General features: G+C 43.7%; 1 long non-coding RNA gene across 1 annotated transcript; it reads left to right on the top strand.

The window, feature by feature from the left end:
• The first annotated feature begins 3,271 nt into the window (after positions 1 to 3,271).
• Positions 3,272 to 7,032, top strand: LOC311578284. The gene is made up of 3 exons (XR_014772812.1): positions 3,272 to 3,499; positions 3,647 to 3,711; positions 6,984 to 7,032. It is a non-coding gene; the product is annotated as an uncharacterized lncRNA (long non-coding RNA).
• The last annotated feature ends 715 nt before the right edge of the window (positions 7,033 to 7,747 follow it).

The following is a 7,747-nucleotide window of genomic DNA, read 5'->3' as shown; positions in this document are numbered from 1 at the left end:
CGAGTGCTGGGATTAAAGACATGCGCCACCACCACCTGGCTCTGTGTCACTTTCTGCTTGGGAGAAAATATTGTTGCAGTGTCTACTGGGAACAGGATGTCCTTCTAGGCTATTAGTTAGCATCTCCGTGCTTCTGACCCACAACCTGCCCCTCCCCCCATCACACCCCCGCCCCCCCGCCCCCCCCCCGCTCCCCCCCCCCCCCGCCGCCGAGGGCAGACCTTCTCTTCCTCAGAGCGTGTAACTATATTGTTATGCTGTGAATATTGCCATCCCCCATGGGTCTCATAGACCCCCTCGACAGTGGGTTTTGAGACATAGTGTACTTTTAGAACACGGGACCTATCTGATAGATGTGGGGGTTTAGGGGACTGCCTTATGGGTTATAACTCGCTCCAGACCATCCGCAGTTCTCTCTTCTTCCCCTTAAGATGTTATCTCCTACTTGGAGGCCCAGCCAACATGCCCTGAGCTATTTCACTGCGGGGCACTGCCTGTCGTGATAGAGGGTATGCCTGGAACTACAATGCGGAGCAAACCCTTCCTCCTCTGAGGTGTTTCTTTCACATGAAGAATGGAAGAAAAGCAGCCACCATGTAAGAGGAGAGCTCTCACACGGGTAGACTTTCCAAGTGTGGGCTCTGATTTCACAGGCCCCTTACCTACTGTGAGCAAGCTAGCCACATTCTCAGTGCCCCAGTTAGTGAGAGAATACACAGCATTTCCCAAATGGTAGCACACACTGAAAAAAAAAAAAGATAGGCCCTTTATTAACATCACCACTGCTTGCCAGACACTGTGATGCCTTGCTGTAGTCATTCAGAGAAGACATCATCACATTACAGCGTATCTGCCTTTCGTTTTACTGCTTGCACAGGGTTGCCTTGTCCTACTTAGAGATTCATCCTGCAGAAAGAAATGGCTTATCTTCATGGTAGTTTCTAGAAGGGGAGCTGGATCAAGTGATGGGTCCCAATACTGGAGGACCAGCATATCTAACAAACAGGATATGGCCTGGTAGATTTTATTTATTCTTACAGAATTAATCTCCTGCCCGTCCAGTGCAAATTCTTGCGATTAGCCATCCATGCTGTTTCGTTCAGAACAGCTGCTCTATTCAATGTGGACCGAGTGTGGGGACTGATGAGGTTTCCGTTTCAAATCAATTCTTGTGGAGATCTTCCCAAATGGAACTTTGTTCCTTGGGCCGGAGGACAATGGAGCCCAATAAGCTACCAGCTGGAGAGAAAGAGAAAGCAGAGCTAAAAGGCAGATCTCACTCAGGAGAAAATTAACCTCCTAATTTTGCTCAGTAATTGATTCCATGTGACCAAGAGGATTCCGATTCCATAGTGACTGTCATTTGCGGAGCCTGGAAGCACAAACCTGTAATTACAGTCATGGAACCCTGTTATCAGGGTTGAGGGGGGGGGCTTGCTTCTCCTCCTGCCCTGGCTGATCACAGGTGAGGCTGACCAGGGAGGAAGGGAAGAGAGAAGGGATAGCAGGCTGACCATGAAAAGGAGCCCCTAAGGCAAACTGGACCATGGAGAGGAGGTCAGAGGTCAGAGGTCAGAGGGGCCTCTTGAGTTTTCATGTTAGGAGCATAAAGAGACCAGAGCTTCCTGCTGGCTTCAAATTCCATTCCTTCTGCCTGGATGAGGCCTGTTGCCATTCACAGAGAGTCAGGGAAATCATTCCATTGGCATCTAGAACAGGCCGCGAGAAGCCGGGTAACTGATTTCCTTGTGTCTGGCTAGGATCTTTGAAGCAACTGTCGGAGCCCTGGGCAAGCAGAACTGGGCGTTGTTCTCACTTCAGGCAGATGAGCAGAGACTGGCTCACACGGGCATCATTTTACTGGCTTGATTCCAATAAGCGCTACAGCCTGTTTTGTCTAAAGAGATAAGTATTTGTCTTGGTAAAATTTGAGTTAGGCTAATAAAAGCAGGACTGCCTGTTTCAGGGACATGCATCTCCTGGGAAGGAGTTGGCTTTTTTTTTTTTTAAAGAGACTCACTGATACCTCTTAGCCTTGTAACAAGCAAAGGTATTGGCACGGCATTTGCAGTACACTGATTCAGGTACCAGGACACCAAACCCAAAGGTGGGAGATGGCTAAGTGGATAAAATGTCCTCTGTGTAAGGTGAGGACCTGAGCTAGGATTCTCGTGCAAACAGGGGAGCATGGCTGTGAGTGTATGGCTTCAGAGTTGGGGAGTTCACTAGGCAGGCAGCCTACCCAAAATGACCCTGGTTCTATAAGAGGTTTTGGTTCAAGGCAATAAGGTGAAAAAAGTAAAGAAAGGAAAATAACAGAAGTCCTCCTTTAGCCTGTGCATATATGTACACTGCACTGAGGGACATACTTGTATACGTATGTACATATATCACAACATGCATGCATGTACATACACACACACACACACACACACACACACACACACACACACACACATACACACGCACCACCACCACCACCACCACCACCACTAATACTATCCTCCTCCAAAGAGCATCCTTCCACATCCACAGCAAGGTTTAGGTCATGTGCTGAGAATACTATTCTTTTTTATAAAAATAATCTCAGAGAAGGGAAAACCATTGCAATCAATAAGTTCATATGACTATAAAGTCATGCAAAGTAACCTGCAGACAAGTTTCATTTATTGTCGTCTAGGGATCAGCTATCTGGGCAGAAGGAAATGTAGCCGTTAAAGAGATATAACCGCCATGATGCTGAAAGCTGCAAATAAAGATAAACAGTTGTCACTGTTATTATCAATATTTATATCTACTGTTTTGTACTGTGGCTCACAGTTGAAAAATACATCTGCCACTAGCACAGTTTGCAGTTGAGTGGCATATTAAGTATTTCTCCCATTGAAGTAACCTGCTGGAAAGCAACATAAGGAAGGAAAATTTATTAGGATTCATGGTTTAAGAGCAAAGCTCACCATAGGAAAAGTGTGGCAGGAGGAGCATGAGGCAGTGGGTCACAGTGCACCTGCTATCAGGAGGCAGAGAGGTGAATGCTGGTCCTCAGCTTGCTTGCTCTTCTCTTTCCTTTCTATTCAGCCTAGATTCCAGCCCAAGGAGTGGTGCCACACACTCTGGGTAGCTCTTCCATTGTCATTTAATCCTTTCTGAATAACAGAAGTATGTTTTCTACATGCTTCTAAATCTGATCAAGTTGATAATGAAGATTAGCTATTTCAGAGGAATGTAGCCATGGAATTCAGGGGAATTTCATTTCTTATATACCAGGAGACAAGCATATATTTGGAGATCCAAATGGAAGGAGAAGAAGATGACGATGATGAAGAAGAAGACAAAGAAGAAGACAAAGAAGAAGAAGAAGAAGAAGAAGAAGAAGAAGAAGAAGAAGAAGAAGAAGAAGAAGAACAAGAGCAAGAACAAGAACAAGAAGAGAAGGAGGAGGAGGAGGAAGAAGAAGAGGAGGAGGAAGACAACTTTATTGTGCTATAGATGAACACAGGTGAAGATTAACATTAAAAACTTTAATTTTTTTTCCATGAGAGAACTTCAAAAGAATCTGAAGCCATCTCTTCTGGAAAGACTAAAAATTCAAGTGAACCTTGAAAATGGGATGGGGAGAAATTCATCCTTTTTTTTTCAATTGCAGAAACAACTAAGTGAAGAAATTGCTATTCATCTGGCACATAGGAAGAATAAGCAAAACATTTGAAGGTGTGTGCACATCTGTATGTATGTATCAGCTTGATGAATAAATACCAACGCACTTGCTATTACCCTACATTCCTCTTGATGCTCAATATAGTCATGTATTAAACAAAAAGAGACATAAGGATACTTGACCTGGAAGGGTTTCTATGAGCTCTAAATGAGAAAATGTTTGGTCTGACTTGTGACTTGATGAATAATAGTTTCAATTTTATTTCATAGAAGTATTTAAAAATGTTTAAATTTATCATTAACTTAGGTTCACGCATGCATAAATACACACATGCATGCACACAGTAGGCCTCAACTATAAACCAAATAGCGTTAACTAATTTCAAAAGTAGAAATATGTAAAGAAAAATACAAGTCCCAAGGCCTAGTAAGGATATATGGTGATGATTTAGGTTGCATCTCCAAGGGTTACTGATGGTATTAGCTTCCTGTCATTCCTTCCAGAGATGACTCATGTACATATACCCTTACATATACGTATGTTTTTATCTACATAGACAGTGCCAATACTTATGATTAATTTAATATACTTCTATGCTTTTCTTTAACTTGCTTTTCCTCATCTTAATTCTATACCCCAGAGGGTATACTATAATGGTACAGTCAATGTTTCCTCATGTGTTTCTTTGGATTGTATTTATGTGTGCAAGTCTGTATTTACATGTGCACATATGAGTACACGTGTGCATAGAAGCCGAAGGAGTCTGATCTCTCTCGAGCTGGAGTTACAGGTGATTAGGAGCCACCTGATGTATGTACTAGGAATCAAACTCAGGTCCTCGGCAAGGACAGTTTATGCTGTTGACTCTGAGTCATGGCTCCAGCCCTTTCCTTATATATTTGAAATCTGCACTGTAGCCTGATAAATAACATACCCTACTGTACTTAATATGCCAAGGTCTCCCACTGTGTGGTAACTAGTTTTTTAAAAGTGTAAATCATGTGTCAACTGAAACTTCATCTCCAGACCTCTCTGGTGTTGCTGTTTTTTATCTTCTGAAGAGAAAGTCTCTTAGCTATCAGAGGGAGTCAGGTAAACAGCCATGTGGCTACTCTCCATTTCACTAGAGGGAGTTGGAAGAGAAAGGCACGGAGTGGACACCAACACAATCTAATTACGAAGGTCACACAGCACGTTGCTGGGACGGCGGGAAGGCTGAGTGTCTGGACTATGGAAAAATCCCAATTAGATGATTAATTTAGGTACTGGGTGTGCTTTTAGCCTATGGCCACAGAGTCAGGAAAAGAAACAATTACCACTCCAAATTGCCATGCTGGACTGATTAATTTTTAATTGAGTCTTGTTAAAGGCATGGAAAATGGTGACATATATAACCTGGAGAAATAGGCCTGGGCCAGAGGGGGCCACTCTCCTCCCCACAGGAACCCAAAGATTTAATGGGGAAGAGAGTGACTCAGATAGAGCCTGGAGGCAGAGAGTGACAGTGATGGAGGGGGAGGGACCTCAGCTGCTTTGGGGAGAAAGCCAGACTTCAAAGAAGAGTGTCAAAAGGACATACTGTTGGAAAGTTGGTCCTCTACGGCCGGTCTACAGGCTACCCTGTGGGGCCCGGTGCCGTGAGCCTGGTTTTTGTACCATTGAGGTTCAAGATGAAGATAGCTTGCACTGCCTTTGATGGTGTGTCTTAAACTGCATTGTTCCATAGAATTTGTGTTAGATTAAAGCCATAGCATTTGGTCACGCCTAGTAGAAGGGAGGAAGACAAAGAGGGAGAGACAGAGGCAGAAGGCATTAAAATGTCTGTTCCTGTTAAGTATTCTGAGAAGGGTATAGAGGCAGAAAGAAGCTACATGATGGGGCTGTAGATTATACCAGGATGCTGCAAGCCAGAAGGAATCACGTGGCTTCCTGGAGCTGTTGAGTTTTCTAACAACACCAGCATGCTAAAGACATCTCATGGAATTTTGTATGTTTCAAAGTTTCATAAATCCTTAGAACTCTCAAGAACTACAGAGTGAAGAGACACCTTGACAGAAGTTTGTTTTCTGTGTGTGTTTGTTCTGCCCAGATGTACTATGTATGACTTCATGGTAACTAATTAGAATTATGACCTAATTAATTCCCTCTTGATCTCTTAGATTAATTCTATTTCAAGCAAGCTTGTGTTTTTATTTTGTGTGTATGGGCATTTTCTCCCCGTGTGTCTAAGCTCACTACATACATATAGTACCTTTAGAAGCCAAAAGAAGCCATCAGATTCCCTGGTTCAGGCGTAGCAGAAGCTTGTGAGCAACCATGTGGGTGCTGGGACCTGATTCTGAGTCATTTCGAAGAGCCACAATCGCTCTTAGCGAGTCGTCTGTCGTTCTAGCCTCTGTCTTAGATTAGTACCTTAGTATCAAGGAAATACAAACAAATGACACAGAAGTATGTGCCGTCATCTTTAAGTGGTACCCTAGCCAAACAGAGATGGCATCAATCTCTTTTGGTGGATGGGGTAACAAAAGCTCAGTGAATTTGAGGAACTCGCCCATGGTCACACAGTAAAAGGACATAAGCCTGAAGAGGAGGACCATGCTGTCCTCTGCACTCATTCCATAAGTTCTCAACTGTCACTAGGCCATCAGTTTGAAACCTCAGCTCAGTGCTCTCTGATGATTCCCACATAGTCAGGTGTTCAGGAGTCAGATACTAGGTCTGCATCCTAGCCATCTTGATAGCTTCTGTACAACCATGCATGAATCCCTCCAGTAAATATCAGATTTCATTTTTTTTTTACCCTGTGAAATTATACATTTCATAGGCCTTTGTGTAGTCAAGGTAGATGGTATATCTATCAAGAGTTGAGAGTATGCCTGTTACCAGTAAATATTTAATTAACTTTAAAAGTCTGCCAGAGAAATGACCCCGTAGTTCAAGGCACATACTGCTCTTGACTAGGACCCAGATTCAGTCCCTAGGACCCACATGGCCACATGTAACTACCTGGGACTCCACTCCCAGGGCATCTGATGTCCTCACCCTCTTGTGACTTCTTAGGGCACTGCATGTACATGGTGCACATGGACATGCAGGCAAAAGAATCGCACATATTGGTGGCATGCTTTTAATCCTAGCACCTGGGAAGCAGAAGCAGGCTGATCTCTGAGTTCAAGGCCAGCAAGGTCTACAAAGTGAGTTCCGGGACAGGGAAGGCTACACAGAGAAACAAAACAAAACAACAACAAAAAATTAAAAGTATTTCAAATATCATACACTTAGTATTGCGTAGGTCTTGGATATGTCTGATTTCTGTTCTTTGTAGGGAGATCAGTTAAAAGACTGAATTGTGCAAAATGAAGGAGAGATCCAAGTTGTGCAGCAGATAACAATGTAAGTAACTTGCCAACCTCCAGAGCTTACCTTCTGGTGAGTCACACAGTCATGCTGAATGCTGCGTACAGAAGCATATAAACTGGTCATCATGATAGAGACTCACACAATTGGAGAGTCTGAAATAATAATGATAAACTACACTGTGGTTTAAATGTGTCAACTTCCGAGGGCCAAGGCGTTAGCTCAGGTATTAAAATCCTTGCTTTGTGCACAAGAAGTGACCCCCCCTCCCGCCCAAAAGCTGGGCATGATGGATGTGATGGCATGCTTTTAATACTATCATGGGGTCAATGAATGTCTGAGACTTTCTTGTCATGTACTTTAACCTACTTGGTGAATTGAGAGAGAGAGAGGGAGGGAGGGAGGGAGGGAGAGAGAGAGAGAGACAGAGAGAGAGAGAGACAGAGAGAGAGAGAGACAGAGAGAGAGAGACCCTGTCCGAGAGAGAGAGAGAGAGAGAGAGAGAGAGAGAGAGAAAGAGAGAGAGAGAGAGAGAGAGGGAGGGAGGGAGGGAGGGAGGGAGGGAGGGAGGGAGAGAGAGAGAGAGAGAGAGAGACCCTGTCCCCTGTCTCCAAAAAAATTACAATTGGCATAGTTTGAGGAGACACCTAAGTTTGTCCTCTAGCCTCTACACACATTAACATACATGTACATATATTCACACATACATAAAAACGTCCACTTTTCTTTCTC

This window comes from Acomys minous (genome assembly GCF_964271855.1).
Source record: "Acomys minous genome assembly, chromosome: 12".
In the NCBI taxonomy this organism is placed as follows: Eukaryota; Metazoa; Chordata; class Mammalia; order Rodentia; family Muridae; genus Acomys; species Acomys minous.
The sequence above is the reverse complement of the archived record's forward strand: the minus strand, read 5'-3'. Positions and strand labels throughout refer to the sequence as shown.